The sequence below is a fragment of the Panthera pardus genome, unplaced genomic scaffold (genome assembly GCF_024362965.1).
Source record: "Panthera pardus isolate Hobbes unplaced genomic scaffold, ASM2436296v1 HiC_scaffold_17, whole genome shotgun sequence".
Taxonomy (NCBI): Eukaryota; Metazoa; Chordata; class Mammalia; order Carnivora; family Felidae; genus Panthera; species Panthera pardus.
In genome coordinates this window covers 146506868-146524765 of record NW_026526732.1, presented here as the reverse complement: position 1 = coordinate 146524765, position 17898 = coordinate 146506868, and the positions used below count along the sequence as shown (strand labels likewise).

General features: G+C 40.4%; 1 protein-coding gene across 6 annotated transcripts in view; it reads left to right on the top strand.

Moving 5' to 3' along the window:
• The window catches only part of ANKS1A (ankyrin repeat and sterile alpha motif domain containing 1A), a 178351-nt gene that overhangs the window by 592 nt on the left and 159861 nt on the right, over nucleotides 1-17898 (top strand). The window lies entirely within an intron of this gene.

The window sequence follows — 17898 nt, the reverse complement described above, 5'->3', positions numbered from 1 at the left end:
TCACCTCATGCAGAAACTCCCACGCCTTGCAGAATCCCACCGCTCCCCCCGGAGGAAATTCTCTTGGCTCCCTTCTTTTGGGAACTTGGAACCTTCCACCCTGCTCCGCAGGACCTGGCTTTTGTTGTTGATACTAAAATTGTGTCTGGATTTATCACGTTCAGAGTGGTGTTCTTTTAGCCCCTCTTGTGCTTGCAGCTCAAATTCTAGTTCGTTGTCGGGAGCCTCATTGGATCAGTCTCTTAAGTGGCATATGCGAGATTCATCAAGGGGGTTACTCATCAAGAAACAAAGCTTTAGGAAGATCTGTTTAGGAAACTTAGGGGTGCTTTAAACTTTTCTGAGATCTGTTGTTAAAATAAACACTTGAATCCGGAGCTGGTAAGGATGGAGAGAGAAAAGTCACTTTTGTGTGGCTTGGAGGGGGGATTGGAGGTACTTTGTCAGTGTGAGTAAAATGTGTTGGTTCAGCAGCACTTTCATAGCCTGTTTTCTTTTCCTTCCTTGTTCTTTTGAGGTTTTTACGAAGTGGAAGTTCATTTAGAAATGGCTTCGTTGGCTTTTGTTCCCCATTGGTTTTTGTAACTTCAGTTTGAGTGAGTTTGGACCAAAGAAGCCCAGGGCTCTAATAAATTGTTAGGTATGAAGCACTGAGTACAGACCCAGGTCTACACAGAAGATTTTCAAAAGCGGCATAGGAGAGCTCTCCCCATGAGTTCTTTTTTGGGAGGTTAAAACCAGTGCTGTTTGCCGCAGTTTCTCCAGTCCCTAGGGCAATGCTGTCGCACAGTTGGTACCTAGGATTCATTGAATGAATAAAAGTTATCGATTAGAGGATGACAAATTTCTAAATAGAGTGATGGTTGTACTCGCTGTGATTGTTAGTAGTTCAGCAAAAGGAGACAGAACTTAGGGGATGAGATGGAGATTATGACTTCTAGGAGGAGGACTTCAGGTGGCTTTGAAGGATGTGAGGATATAGATAGGTGACGTACAGTGAGACCATTCCAGGTTGGCAAGCTATGGTCAGAGGCATAGAAGCAGGAAAAAGACTTGTTTGGTGCTACTGGGGCACTAGAAGAACTTCCTGCCGGCAGTCTTGAGTTTTTGGGCATGATAAAACGTAATAATGAATGGGTACATTTCCATCCTTTAGAGTGATGTAGTCTTTCTTCGTATGTTTATAGTCTCAGTCCCTAGATCAGTGCCTCGCAACTCAAACGTACTTTGGATGCATGCATTGGGTTTTGAATCTTAATAGGATTACTTTGATATTTCTGCACTTCTGATATCTGAGAGATGAGAGAAAGACCATACATGTTCCAAGTGCCAGTCTCTAATCAGGTGAATAATGTAGCATTTGGAGGTTTGCCAGAAGGTACCTTAACCCCTTGTATATCCTGCTGAAGTGAGAAACTTGCACATGTCTCCCACCTTTTCCAAGTACAGGTCAAATTGCTCTTAGGCTCACACTTCAGAGACTGTTAACATTTTGCTGAGGATTTAGCTGCCGTGTAGTTAAGCAAGACTAGGAAATCTTTGTTTACCACAGTGTTTTTACTTTTGGCCTCATGCTAGTAAGCTCAGTCTCTGTCCTGAAGTGTGGATGTGTCTCCACACCCTTGCGTAAGACAGCTGATTCCTGACTTGCTCTCCTGTCTCTTATAGAGATGGTAGATGGCCTAAGAGCTGCCCTAACCTCTCATCCTTGTGATTCTTAGGGGCAGGGAGGATCTGCACCAATAGTTACACTAGGTGTGTCATTAATTAGAGGTGATTCTGGCTCAACCTAGTGAAAGATCTCTGAGCAAATGATACTATGTATTTAAATAGTCCCTAGGTCAGCATGTCCTCCCTTTTTAGGTTTGGAAATTGTAGAGGTAGGTTCCCTATGCCCACCCTCCACACCTCAAGGACCCTTAACGGGAGCTAGGGAATTGTAGCTTTAGATCTAGCCTTTGCATTAGCTGCCATATCCCACCCCCACTAGTACTGTCAACTGTAACCTATGTTTGTCCAGCTGTTTGAGTGACCAAGTAAAGCTGGCAAGAATAAGAGCTTACAGCTGCATTGGATATAAATGTTCCAAACCACATGTGTGTTTGTTCATCTACTTATGACCAACCCCCCCAACCGACCCCTCCCCCCGCCATTTCCACAGAGGGTTTGTGCTGATTCTGAAACTACAAAATGCCCCTTCTCTTACCCCATGGCTTTTCTCTTACACTTCTTGGGCTTAGGTCTTAACTTCTTACAGCCCTCCCTAATGACCCTAATACACACAGATCTCTCAGGCTTCTACTTCTTTGGAACCCATCATCTGTAGTGTGCAGTAATTCACTGGCTCATTCTTTATTTGTCTGGCTTTCATAGTTTATTGCACTGGCCTGTCAGTATAATGTTGACGTGCAGTAACCCTCACCCATTGAGAATATCCCTGAGAATCAGAAAGTCAGCAAAAACTTCTACTAGGAAAACAAAAAGTTGTTATAAACTTCATGTCTTTCTGACCTTTTCTTCTTTACTGCACATTTATTCAGAGGCAGTGTAGTATTACACTTAAGAACACTTGTTCTTGGGGCGCCTGGGTGGCTCAGTTGGTTGAGCATCTGACTTCCGGCTCAGGTCATGATCTCACCATTCGGGAGTTCGATCCCTGCGTCGGGCTGCGTGCTGACAGCTCAAAGCCTGGAGCCTGTTACAGATTCTCTGTCTCCCTCTCTCTCTGCCCCTCCCCCACTCATTCTCTCTTTCACTCTCTATCTCACTCTCACTCTCTCAAAAAGAAAAAGACTACTTGTTCTGTAGTCAGACTGCCTGAATTCATAGAGTACTGCCATCACCGACTAGCTGCTTGATTTTATTACAAATTACTCAACCACTTGGAGCCTCAATTTCTCCATCTGTAAAATGGGGATAATATTGTTTGCTTTATAGGTATCACCTTAGATAATGTGTGTAAGACACTTCCCACACTTTCTGGCACATTGTAAATGCTCACTATTCGCCATCCTCAGTTCAGCACATACAGTTTTGCCATGCTGCCCCTGGTAGGTGCAAAGTACCAGGCTAGACATATTTTAAATGGTGTTCTTTCACACTTGGGTATGCGTTTTCCAGCTCATGGCAGATTAGAAGCTGTAAATAAGAGAGAACGTGCTTAGGTAGGCACATTAGTGCTATTCATTTACCTAGTGTTTACCCATTTTCTACTTTTGTGCCAGGCTGATTGCTACATGCCTTGCAAAGTTTATCTCAGACCTGGCACAGAATAGGTACTTTATCAAAATCAGTCCCTCTCCTGATACATGGTCTGTTTCCAGCGTTTATAGTAGTAGGATTTGTCTGTGTGACTGATTGACAAAATAAGAGACAGAAAAAGCGATTAAAATCTATCCTAGCTTTTCCCATCCTCAGTAATTTGAGACTATTAACATAGATGTGCATAGCCCTACACACTTGCATAGGCCCCAAGCATTGTTGTACTAGATCTTAGTGCTGTAATTTCTGTTTATTATGACTCTTAGCCATCAAATAAGTTATATGCAATAGAGCATGTTAATGAAAGAAGGAAAAACATATTTTAGTTTTTTATCCAAGATGATTCAAATATAATTTTTGTTACTTAAAGTAGATTATTTAGAAAGCATAGTTATCTGAAATGTCTAGTCCTAGAGTGGTTCCGGATGGCATGGATTTTACTTTACATAATAGTATCTCCTTTTCTGATTGTTGAACAAATGCATGCCTTCAGTTGGTAGCTTGGGACAAGCGCTGTGTTAAACATCATTTTAACTCATGGTATTTTTCAGCCCTGGACGCACATTGTCATGGAACGTAGAGTTTGATATGTTGATGCTTTTAGTGAAACTGTTGATTTCCAGGAAAGCAAATTCTATTAGAGACCGTAAGATTTGGGTTAGAAGTGAATTCTATCAACTAAAGGGCAAAAAGGCCTGAAAAAAGAAAATGTTACAAGAAATCATCATATATCGACTTAAACTTTTATTGAGTTTTGAGCTAAATACTGATGTATGTGAAAGGTGTAAAGTAAAATGCATTCCTGAGGGTTCAGAAGCACAGAGAAACTAAACCAAAGGCTAGGACTGAGGAGTAGATGTGTCATAGTTTAGGAACATTCTATATTTAATTTCTCAAGCATGAGAAGAGTAAGAACAGAAGAAGCCAAGGAGGCTTACTGGAGAAATCGGAAAATGTATAGACAGTAGCAATAAATGTAGCTATAAACTAGTTTTTATTCTACCATTTGAGGTGAGGAGGGAGACTATCCAGAAATCACCACGAGTTTCCCAAAAATATGAAAAATTTTTTTGAAATAAGGAATGAAGAATGAAAGCTTTTGAAAAATGGACCCCACTTTGGGGACAATAGAAAGTTCTTCCAATGTCAGAAGACAATGACAACTTATTCATTGTTTTTAAGAAAGATTCCTAAATTTATGTAAGTAATTCACACTCAAAAGAAAAAAAAGTGTTTAACAAAACCATCCCATTAAAATGGTCCTTCATTCACTCCCCAGAATGGATGTATAGCTTGTAAACTGTAATGACATGACAGCTTTTCTCTCACTGCCTTCCTGCAGTGCCAGATTTCTTTTGAATATGCCTAATTTGAGCAAATGATTTTAACATCCTAAGAGGACAACAGCATTCTACGATGTTGATGTGAGGTCCTGAAGCAGGATCTCATGGACATGTGTGATCTAAGTTCTGGTTCTTTCCAAGAGAACGCAACAAAACAAACCAACAAAACACAACTATCCATTAGGATAACAGTTTTCTTGATATTACACTAAAGCTTTTCAATTCCTTAAAAATGATTTTTAAAGAACTTTTTTTTTTTAAATGCTTATTTTTGAGATAGTGCAAGAGACAGAGTGCAAGCGGCGGAGGAGCAGACGGAGGGAGACACAGAATCTGAAGCGGGCTCCAGGCTCTGAGCTGTCAGCACAGAGCCCGATGCGGGGCTTGAACTCATGAACCGTGAGATCATGACCTGAGCCGAAGTCAGATGCTTAACCGACTGAGCCACTCAGGAGCCTCAAGAACTTTTTAATATACCTCTTTTAAGTATGATTTTATTGGGATAGCAGCCCTTTTATTTTGGAATTGCTGTACATTTTTGTTTTCTTTAAAGCAGACTATGATTTTATGTGGTTATTTTGTGCCTAAAAATCTAGAGAGTTACTAATCTTAAACGAGTAGGGCGTGTAAGTGTAGAAAAAGATTTAGGGGCACCTGGGTGGCTCAGTCGGTTAAGCGTCTGACTTCAGCTCAAGTCATGACCTCGCGGTTTGTGGGTTCGAGCCCTGCATTAGGCTCTGTGTTGACAGCTCAGAGCCTGGAGCCTGCTTCAGATTCTGTATCTCCCTCTCTCTCTCTCTGCCCCTCCCCTGCTTGTGCTCTGTCTCTGTCTCTCAAAAATAAATAAACATTTTTAAAAAAGAAAAGAAAAAGGTAATTTTACATAAGTTTGAAAAGTCAGACATCTCTCCCTTTTTCTGAATTCTCCAATTGAAGTTCAGTTTTTACTGTCTTAGTTACAAAAATTAGAGACTGGAAACAGTGAAACAGTCTTGTGGTTGGAAGAATTTGATTTGTAGCCAGTCAGCTTCAGTATGTTCACTTGTCCTGGGAGATTATGGTCCCAGTGAAAGTTGCATCCTTGGCCAGAAAAATCCCTTCTGAAGGTTTTTTTCCCCTTGGTTTGTTCACCCTCAACAGCTGTGAAATTTGGCTTGCAAAAGGAAGTCAAGGCTATTTCTACCCAAGTTTTCAGTAGGGAAAGTAAATTACTGGGTTTTATAGCCCAGAGACACCAAGGAAACCCCAAAAGTAGATAGTGGAGAGTTTGTTCTTGGAAATGTCAGGCTCTCCTGTGGGTAGGAACTTGGTCTCTTCTGGACAGCCCTCAGAAAATGTTCCCCACACTGATTTCCAAAAGATTACTGGGAGATTTTCTGTGGTATAGAAAATTATATTGTTACATTCGTAGAACATCTTCAAATAACTTTGGTGTGGTTAGAGTTAATGGTAGTAATACTAGAAATTATATGTTATGGTTTCATATTTATCCTTTCTTAGTAATTTGTAGATCAAGTTTGTTTAGTTTACAAATCAAAAAAGAGTTTTTAAAACAAGTCAGTCGTCTCTGCTTTACTTGTGATGTTATTACTGCTATTAAAAATGGTGGAGATGATCCAGGAAGCAGAACTGCCCTGTGGATTACTTAACTGACGAGGCCTTAGCATGGCTGCCGAAGGTCAGACTCTGACCCAACTCTGCCTTGTGAGTTAGTCAAGTTACATAACCTCTCTGAGCATCTGTGTCTTCATATGTATAATGGGCCTGGGATAGTATCTACTTCCTGAAGCAGCATCACATGAGCTAAAATATGGAAGGCACATAATGCCTGGTAAACCTTGGCTGCTGAAACCTTCTGATGGGAGCCCAGTGCTTTGCCACCTTTGATAAACTGGAATGGTAATCTTGTTGTTAAGGACATATTTTATATTGATGCTGCTTTAAAAGTTATAATAATTGATAGCAGGACCTCCCAACCTTTTCAAATGTGAGTCCCATTTTTAGAAGCCTAAACATGGTAATGGTGGCAGGGTACAGACTGATACAGGTCTACAGTGTTTTGTCTGAGACATTGGGGTTTAGTATCCAGAATTTTGGGGTTGTTGAAGAGTCCTAGTGAGCCCCTAGTGGAATCTGGGTCAACAGTCTGAAACATTGTATCCCTGCAGTGACATCTGTCAATATTCACACTAAAGGGGATAAATATGAAGTATGTTTAGGGCAGGTTTTGCACCTAAACAAGTTTGCCAGTAACTTTTAAAAATCTATTTTCAGGAATTTTTGGGTATCTGAATTCTAAATAAGGGATTATGGACCTCTACATTTAGTATAGAAAAATTGCCAGACACATGAAAGCACAAAGAAGAAAATAAAATCATCTGTAATCCCACCACCTAAAAGAGTTAGCTGTTGCAATTTTCATGTACATTCTTTGGTCTTTTTTCTATACAAAAAAAATATATAATATAATATAATATAATATGTAAATATATATAATAAATTTTTTTACTAGAAATGACACTGTTCTGTACATACTTTGCCTCAAATTTTCACTTAATGTATTATAAACAACTTTCATTTTCTCTTCAACCTCATTTTAAATGAGTAAGTGGTATTCCATAGTGTGTATGAACTGTAATTATTGAATCCCTTCTTTGCCATTAGTTAGGAGTTTGTTTTTAGTTTTCTGCTGTTGGAACAGCATTGGCATATGTAATCTTGTAGATAAGATTGTGTGCACATTTGTGCTTATAACATTTTATGTACTGAGAACAGTAGATGTAGTTTGAGTATTCAACTGTGACGAGACTTACATATGCAATTGTATTTGACGACTCTTATAATAAGAGTTACATCTTCTGGGTCCTTCTGATTGGGAAGTAATGTATTGATCTATGGCCGCTAATGCTACTTCTATTTAGAAAGTTACTTTTGTGCAGGCATAGGATTTTTAATGGTCAAGTTGGGACCTCTCAGGTCCTTCTTCAGAGGCTAATGTTTAGAAGAGGGCCATTAATAACACACAATGCATTGAGCAATATGCTTGAAGCAGAATGAGACAAAAGCCATTTTCTTTTGTTGTTCTAGCTTTTATTTTGGGAAATTTCAAACATACAGAAATCAAGAGAATAAAATAATGACACCTCACATACCTTATGTACTCATAAAACAATTATCAGCTTATGGCCAATTTTGTTTCTTTTTATCACCCCACAACTAAATTATTATTGTTATTATTTTAAATTTTATTTGAGAGAGAGAGAGAGAGAGAAGGGAAGAGAGAGAATGCAAGCAGGGGAGAAGAGCAGAGGGGGAGAGAGAGAGAGAGAGAGGGAGAGGGAGGGAGGGAGTGAGAGAGAAAGAAACTCAAGCAGCTCCATCCCCAGCACAGAAAGCTTGACATTGGGCTTGATCTCACAATTGTGAGATCATGACCTGAGCTGAAATCAAGAGTCAGATGCTTAACTGCCACGCAGGCACCCACTCCCCCTGCTGCAACGAAATTATTTTGAAGAGAGGCCTATATATCATATTACTTAAGTACATATTTTTAAAAGATAAAGATTTCTTTAAAAAATATTCACAATACCGTTATCACATCTAAAAAAATGGCAATTCCTTAAAATCATCAAATGTTTAGTTAGGGTTCAAATTTTCCATATTGTCTAAAATATTTTGTATTTTCCAGTTGGTTTGTTCAAGTCTGTAAACACCTTGTATTCATTTGATATATCTTTTAGTCTCTTTAAATCTGTGGGTTTCATCTCTGTCATTTTTCTTTCCAGTGTATTTGAAAGAAAAGGGGCATTTGCCCCATTTCCCATAGTCCGGGTTTTGCTGATTGCATCTCTGATGTGTCATTTAACATGTTCATCTGTCCCCTGTATTGCCTATAAGCTGGAAATTGGATCTAGAGACTTGATCTGATTCAGGTTCAATTTTTTTGACAGGATTTCTTCCTCGGGGTGTTGTGTGCTTCCTTCAGTTGAGTCTTTCTTTTTTTCTTTTTCTAAATATTTATTTATTTTTTGGAGCACGCAAGTGGGGGAAGGGTAGAGAGGGGGAAGCGGGCTCTGTGCTGAAAGGCTGACATCAGCAATCCCAGTGTGGGGCTCAAACTCAGGAACCGGGAGGTCATGACCTGAGCTAAAGTCAGATGCTCAGCTGATTGAGCCACCCAAGTGTCCTGAGTCTTTCTTTCTTGTGATGGTGGCAGCCATTGAAGATCACTGCCTAGACGATGACTTCATTAAGAGTTTGCAAAATGGTGATATTTCATTTCTATTTTACGTTCTTCACTTATTACCTGGAATACTTTTTAGAGAGAAACCTCCTGTTACCAACTACTTGGTTATCCTGGGATACAGTTTGCTCACAAAAGATGAGTTGAATGCCTGATTCTTTTCTGTTCTTTACCAGTTTTCAGATCCATTTGGTTTCCTAGTAGTCTTCAGTGGTGTCTAATGAGGTTTTTTTTTTTTTTTTTTTGTAAATATCATTAGGAACTCATATATTTAAACATATTTATGCTTCAGTAAAACCTCTTAAAAATGTGCTCTGAGATATTTAGACTAAGAATTTTATTTTACTATGAAAAGCAGTTGAATTGGTTTATAATGAGGTGGTGTTGTGTGTGTTTGTGTATTTTACTTGACTGATATTTCTACTCAGAGTCCCCCCCCCCCCCATTTGTGCTGGTTCATCTGGCAATTTGCAAATCAAGTGTTCTAATCCTTGAGAGTATAGATTAGTTCAGCTAGCTTCCAATCTTTTTTCTCTTTTTAAGTTTCCTGCTGGCCATAGATGGCCCTATAGATGCCAAAAGACTTTAAAAGCATGCTTGAGGGACTTGAGTAACCAAATTCCTTAGGTAGTACTTATGGAAGACCAACTTTAAATAGTGTTTTCCCACCAGCTTTATGGGCTGACTCTAGATAAGAATCTAGATCTGTTAAGCTGACTTGTTACTTAGATTATTCAGTCTTATTTGTTACTCTGAATATGTTTCATGGTGTTACTCTTTTTACATAAACATTGAAGAGTGAGTTGAACTGTCTTTTATTAAGTATACTAAGCACATTTCTCTCTGTACTTACTGTTGATTTCTAATTTAGGCATTGGGAGTTCCCATTCACAGCTCTGATTTTGAGTTCCTGTTCTGACATCTGTGCATTTCTTTTCTTGGTTTGGAGCTATATACAAAATATACACAAAAGCATTTTTTTGTTGTTGTTACATTTTATTCATTGGTTTTTTATGCTTGGAGTACAGGTGGGAGGTTTGGGTCTGGGTCCTTCTGCCTTGGCCCAGATTCCCCCGTTGACTAGCCATACAAATACTACATTATAGAGTCAATTTAAAAGTGATAAAAGCAGGGGCGCCTGGGTGGCTTAGTTGGTTAAGCATCCAACTCTTGATTTCAGCTCAGGTTATGATCTCACGATTTGTGGAATTGAGCCCCCACATTGGGCTCAGTGCTGGCAGTGTGGAGCCTGCTTGGGATTCTCACTCTCTCCCTCTGCCCCTCTCCCCTGCTCATTCTCTCTGTCTCAAAATAGATAAATACGTTTTTTTTTAAGTGATAAAAGCAGCACATGGAACCACTTATTTTTTCTTTTTGATAGTTGTTGGGACAGTCAGGGCTCTACTTTAGAGAGATTTTGGCCTCTATTAGGCAGTGAGAGCATCCAGCACCATTATACTGACGGATTTCACAGCACTTTTATGTGGGGCTCTCACCTTCTTTTAAGAGCATTTTCATTAGTTAAGATGAAAAAATAAAAGTAAAAGTAAGAGGGGGCACCTGGGTGGCTCAGTTGGTTAAGCGTCCAACTCTTGGTTTCGGCTCAGGTCATGATCTCACGGTTCATGGGTTTGAGCCCCACATGGGGCTGTCAGCGTAGAACCTGCTTGGTATTCTGTCTCCCTCTCTCTCTGCCCTTCCCCCCGCTCACTCTCTACTTCTCTCAAAAATAAATAAATATTAAAAAGAATACAAGTAAGAGAAATATACTGAACTTCTTTACTCAGAATGGAAAATGTAGCTGAAAACACTGAAGCTTCATAGTGCCAAGCAGGTATCAACACCGTTGAGTTGGCTGGTGCATGATTCTTGCAAGACTGCGGCTGTAGCTCTGTCTCCACGTGGTGGGGTCTGTCCTTTGTCGTGACTACACCATGTGCTTATCCCTGCCAGTGATGACTAGCGGCAACGTGATGTATGGGCTGAGTCAGTCCTTTTACTGTGACTGGAAAAGCAGCTCCAAATGTGTATACCATTAATAATACCAGTAGTCAGCATTTATTAAGCATTCACTGATACTGGATAAGTAGCATTGATTTTTACATTTGGAAGGTACGATCGAGTGCTTGTCTTTACGAGGATTAAGTAAGAAAAAAAATTTTAGGTTTATTTATTTTGAGAGAGAGAGGGAGGGAGGGAGAGATTGAGAGAGAGAGAGAGAGAGAGAGAGAGAGAGAGAGAGAATCCCAAGCAGGCTTCATGCTATCAGCACAGAGCCTGATGTGGGGTGTGAGATCTCATGTTTGTGAGATCATGACCTCTGAGCCCAGATCAAGAGTCCGATGCTTAACCGATTGAGCCACCCAGGCGCCCCATGAAAGTAAAATTTTTTCTTGTCCATCCTTCTGTACATTTTGCAACTTTCAGCTTTGCTTATGTAGATCTCCTAATTACAACTGTTTTCAGTCATAGCAAAAGTTTAAAATCTCAGGGATTTTAATTTCTTTGAGGAACATTCTATTTTTCTTAAAATTTTTAATGTTTTCTTTTGAGAGGCAGAATGCGAGCAGGAAAGGGGAAGAGAGAGAGGGAGACGCAGATTCCAAAGCAGGCTCGAGGCTCCGAGCTGTCAGCACAGAGCCCAATATGGAGCTCAAATCCATGAACTGCGAGATTGTGATCTGAGCCCAAGACAGAGACTTAAGCAACTGAGCCACCCAGGTGCCCTGAGTAACATTCTGTTTTTAAAATTTGAAAAGTCTCTATTCTTACCTCTGAAAGGTAGGAAAAGTGGTACTGTTATTTAAGGTGTTAGCTGTTACAGAGAACACAAGCTAATTTGGAGGTGGCACTTTATTTAACCTTAGAAAGATCGTTCTTCTTTTTTCTTTTTTAAAGATTTTTTGACTCTTATTTATTTAAAAATAATTTTTTTACATTTATTTATTTTTGAGAGACAAAGAGAGACAGAGCACAAGTCAGGGAGGGTCAGAGAGAGAGGGAGACACAGAACCCAAAGCAGGCTCCAGGCTCTGAGCTGTCAGCACAGAGCCTGATGTGGAGCTTAAACTCACAAACTGTGAGTGAGATCATGACCCGAGCTGAAGTTGGATGCTTAACCAACTGAGCCACCCAAGCACCCCTATTTTATTTTACTTTTTAAGGTTTACTTATTTATTTTGAGAGACAGGGAGAGAGAGAATCCCAAGCAGGCTGTCACTTACCATGAGATCATGACCTGAGCCGAAATCAAGTCAGAGTCAGATGCTTCACTGCCTGAGCCACCCAGGCACCCCAGAAGGAAACTTCTTTAAAGGAATTTTCTGCCTATATCAGAACCCATTTTGTTTGAGTGAACCAACCTATTGACTTTGTTTTCCTTTCGCCTGAATAAGCAGTCATTGTGATTTTCTTTTGCTCTCTTTAAACACAATCCATTTCTCCAGTAATTTTTCCTTTTGAATTATAGTCAAGACCTTCTTAAAAGAAGTTCAATAACCAGGAAAGCTTGCAAAACAGATCAGTTCAGGGCTGTTTACTTGAATCACTTCAAGATTCTTAGGCTTTCTTGTGTTTGTTTTTAGATCTTTAGCTCTTGGCTGGGCCTGGAGAGGAGCCCCAGTCCTGGCTTTGTTTTTAACTATTGGTCCATTGTGTCCCACTCTTCCTCTGATCCAGCTTGATGAAGCCTGAGCATTGATACTTGTCCTGGTTGGGTCCAGCTACCTGAATCTTGCTTCTTCCGGTTGCCCCACAGCCGTGATAAAACTTGCAAAAGTCAGCCCATATTGCTGTATCTGAGGTAGTTAACTCATAAGTTAATTCACAACAGCTCAGAGTTGTTGCCATAGTTGTAGGTGGGTATGTACACGTGTATTTGGAAGGGGGATAGTTTTACTTCTCGAGCACTTAATACTTTGTGTCAAGAACTTTACATCTGTATATTCTCAGTTTACCTTTATAGTATGCCTAGTAGATAATTATCGTCATTCCCATTTTACAGATGAAGAAGTCAAGGTTCAGGGACAGGTTCAAGTCCAGGGCCACACAGAGGGGTACAAAGCCAGGAGTCTCTCTGGCTCCCAAACTGTTGCTTATAAAGCACTACATGTGACCACTTGGAGAATTGTCTCTTTGGATGAGATTCAAACATCACTCGCTATATGCTTAGGTAATATTTTACCAAAAAAGATGAATGAGGGATTTATTTATTTTAATGTAATAGTTGCTTTTATAACACCTACTTTGTGTCATACAGTGTTCTAAGCACTTTACAAATATGATCTCATGTTGTCCTCATGCTGTCCCTTTGGGGAAGGCACTAGCATTGTTGCCATTTTATGGCACAGAGAAGCACAGAGAAGTCATGTAGCTTTGTCCCAGGTGGTAAGCCAGGAAATGGTGCAGCTTGGTTTTGGTTTTGAACCCAGGCAGACTGGCTTCGGAGTCCTTGCTCTTAGTTTTTAGGCAACCGGGGATTCTTTTTTTGATTCAAGAATGTAACACAAAATCCCTTTGGAACACTTGACCTAAAGTAAAAGGCTTATTTTCAAAGAAATCATTGGCAGTTTCCCTGGAATATAGGAACATTACGTGAGGGGAATGTCTTTAAACTTATGCCAAATAATATATTAGTTTAGAGGGTATAGGGGAATGCCCTGCAGCTCGTGAAGAGGGAAAAGCCTCCTATATCGCTTCTTTCAAGCTTTTCTTCTAGAAAATTCCCATCTTCCTCTCAAGCAGGTTAATGCGCTTTCAGGAATTTCATCTGTGAGAAAGCTCGGCATCCCTACTTCCCCAAGTTCAAAGTGATAAAGGTTTGTTTTGGACACATGACTGCCAGCTGTACCACCAAGGCCAAAGTGTGTGCAAGGGAAGTAAGTCTGAACAGTTGGTAAGAAACCAGAGACCTGTGTATTTGAAGTGATTTCGAATTTCTTGCTGCCCACACTGCTTTTTTTACAGTTCTCTCCCCCCCATCCCCCTCCCTCATTAGTGGTTTACGTCCAAATTTTAGACCTCAAATAATAATTAGTTTGTCCATAAAATGATTTCCAGAGAATATTGTCCGGCCGGTTCAAATGAGTGTTGATACTAATTTGAAGCCTGGGATTTAGGGACAGGGGGTGTTACTTTCCATAATCCTTGGCGCTTTAATCTTCACGATCCTGTGGTGTAGGCATTAGTGACCATTTCACTGATGAGATTTGGAGAGGTTAAGTGCCTTGCCCAGGACTGAGGCTTTGCATTTGGGCCTTTAGAGTCTGTTTTGTGTGGAGATCATGGCTACCAGGAAGAAAGCTGTTGAGTCCCCAGGTTGTGGAAGTGGAAGGAGAGTATAGCATTCTAGTTAAGCAGTTCTGAAAACACCTGTGGGTCCTATATGCTTAGCAGTAATAGAAGAGCTCTATTACTTTTTACCTACAAATGCAAATACCTCAGATATTGAAATTGGCAGAGATTCCAGAATTGCTCCTTTTTAATCTATTGCTGCCTCCATAATTGTATGTTTAAGACCTAGCTGGAGAATAGTTTTCTCATTAGTCACTTATCAGCAGCCCTTTTACCATCTTTAGCCGGCCCAGGGCAGGCTTTCAAAAAGATTTCTAAGTAAATGATCCAGGACTTGGTGCTTCATTTTAAAGTTTAACTGCTTTTTGTTTTTCCAGAGAGTGTGTATAAGAAATCAGGATCCAGTACTTTGACTCACTATGCTTTGTCAAATTGATAGAGCTGTCTTTTTCTTAATGTCTTTTCTTTACCCATGATGATGTGTTATGTTAGATGCATTGTCCTCAATTTCCATCACTTCAGCGTACCTCTTTTTTTTTTTTAATTTTTTTTAACGTTTTATTTATTTTTGAGACAGAGACAAAGCATGAATGGGGGAGGGTCAGGGAGAGGGAGACACAGAATCTGAAACAGGCTCCAGGCTCTGAACAGAATCTGAAACAGCACAGAGCCTGACGCGGGGCTCGAACTCACGGACCATGAGATCAGGACCTGAGCCGAAGTCGGCCGCTTAACCGACTGAGCCACCCAGGCGCCCCTGCGTACCTCTTTTTAATACTTACGCTTTTGCCAACTATATCATTCATTTACAGAGGAGCCCAAGTAAACTTTAGCTCCTGCTCATTCAGTTGGCGGATATTTATGAAGACCTAATTCTTTTGAGTGGGTTTTCATAATCATTTAAAAATACCTATTGGGGGTGCATGGGGGGGTTCAGTCAGTTAAGCATCTGACTCTTGATTTTGGCTCAAGTTATGATTTTCTCTCCCCCTCTCTCTGCCCTTTCCCTGCTCATTCTCTCTTTCTCTCTCTCTCAAAATAAATAAATAAACATTTAAAAAAATACCTATGTTTGCTGATAGCAGTGCATATGTAATTGTAAGTTGTGTGTAAGCTTCTGGTACTAACAAAATGATCCAATAGCAGCTAAACCCAAGATTTGCTTTGTGTGTCAGGGGCAGAGGGGTGAGGTCCCATTGTAATCTATAAAATTGATTGCTTAGAACTTACGTGTTTTTTTATCTTGATACTGATGGGTTTCCAACTGGCTTATTGTGGGCTTTGGTTGTCATTCCAGTAAAACGATTTTCCCATGAACCACTTCTTTAAAAGTCAGATCACCAGGTAGAGATACGTTTTTGGTTTGTTTTTTTTTTGGTGAATTGAATCCACTGTGAGTTCAGACCACAAGTCTGGGTCTCTGAAAAAATGGGAATGTTATCTAAAAACCCAATGGCCACTGTTTTACTTGTTTACACGCACACATTTTTTTGAATGCTTCCTATTGCTCAAGGTGTCATCTGATTTTCTTTTGGTGATGAAATAATGAGGTCATTGGAATCATATGATGACTCTGGCTGGCAACAGTTTTCCTCATTACCAGGTATGGGAGACTCGTGAGCCTTTGACACCTATAGGCTTTAACCTACTGCTTTTTGCCATAGTTTTGATCGTGGTTCACATTTGTTTTAATCTCTCAATGTCTACTTAGTATTTATGCTTAGAAGTTAGGATTGGTCTTTGGGTTCATGTGGCCATCTGGGTTTGAGTGGAACAAAAACTAAGTCTTGTTGCTCCTTCCTTCATGGGTTTTGATTTTAGCCTTGTACGTGTTGTTGTAGATTCTTGGACAAAATCTGTAAATTAAGTTTTAAGTTCTTCTTGTCCGTAGAGTTTTAGCTTGCTCTAGGTCTGTCTTGATCCTTGGGATCTGGAAAACACACAGGTCTCTTAGTTTTATCTAGTGTCTCCATGTGTGAACTCTGAAGAGAGGAGGACATAGGTTAGACAGAAAATTCAATCCACAGGAAACATTGTCTCCAAGAACCTTCCTCCTTCTAAGTGCACACTGCCTCTGGGAAAGGGCATGGGAGAGCAGTCCCTCGGGGCCTTGTGCCTAGTACCAGCTCAGCCACGCTCTAGCTGAATGATCTTGGGAGTGTTTCTTACTTCACTTGCACCTCAGTTCCTCCATCCATAAAACAAGGCAATGTTTTTAGCATGCTTGCCAGGTGTCCTGAGGAAGGTGCATGAGAACATCTCAAAGCAGTTGCACAATCAGACTGTGGCTTACTGTCTTCTCACTGTGCACCAGAACTGGGCCAGGCCTTTTGTATACCTTGTGCAGAGGGTAGGTCAGGAGAGGAGGAGAGGAGGAGAGGTCTGTCCTCTCATCTCTGTGAGTGTGTAAGTGGGCCATTGCTCCTTCTGCCCTTGAAGCTTTCCTAAACAAACACTGACTAGTGTTGGATAGTTGTATGGTATGCGTACTGCTGTAGGAGATAGTTAGGCATACAAAATTTGTCAGTTCCCTTAAGAAATCAGCTTGATTAGAGCAATGACACAATGACCCTATCAACTCCTCAGAGAAATGTTTGGTTCCAGGACTGGGGCAGAGAAAACAAAAAAGACAGGGGCACATCAAAAGAACATAGAAACCAACCTGAAAGAGCTCCCGAAAGCCAAAGTTGGAACAATTTGAACAACAACATGAATAACAATAGTTTTGGATTATTAACCAAAGAATGAAATAAATATCCATGAGTTAATGATATAAATGATTCGATAAATAAATGGGGGTGAAGATATAGCTCGTCCTTCCAGAAGAATTCTAATTAATAAATGTAGAAGGAATGAGGGGAATAGAAAATCACCTTTAGCGAACCACAGTAATAGTCACTGCAGGCAAGATCTCCAGTGGAGGCTAAAATTAGTGGGTGAAAGTTTAAGGAGAAACAGAACATTCATATGGCCTCCAAGCATCTTCCCTGAAATATTTATTGATTACTGGTGTGCTTTCAACCCATGCCCACATATTCTTCGAAGCTCTCCTCTCCAGGAGATGAGGTTTCATTCCCCTCTTCTTGAGTGTGGGCTGGACTTAGAGACTGGCTTCCAAATCGTAGAGTATGGAAAAGGAAAAAACAGTAATTTTGTGGTGGAAGAACCTGGCAGACAACACCTTAACCAAGTGGTCACGGTTGATAATTGCCTGTGGTAAGCCATGTTGATAGCACTTACCCCTGATAGGGATGTGGTGAGAAGGATACTTGGCCTCTCGTGTTCTTCCTTGAAATCTGTCACCACAGTATAATCATGAGAAAACAGATAACCTCAAGTTGAAGGACATCCTACAAGATATGTGAGTCGTACTCTTTAAAAGTGACAGGGTTATGAAAGACAAGGGAAAGATTGAGGAACTGTTACAGACTGGAGACTAAGGAACTGTACAGACTGACTACTAAGTGTATAGTGCAATCTTGGAACAGAAAGGGGGCAGGAGTGTAAAACTGGGGAAATCTGAATAAAGTCTGCAGTTTAGTTTAATAGTCTTTTTTTTTTTTTTTACATTTATTTATTGTTGAGAGAGAGAGCGAGCACAAGTGGGGGAGGGGCAGAGAGAGAAGGAGACACAGAATCCGAAGCAGGCTCCAGGCTCCGAGCTGTCAGCACAGAGCCAGACGCGGGGCTCGAACTCACAAACCGCGAGATCATGACCTGAGCTGAAGTCAGACGCTTAACTGACTGAGCCACTCAGGC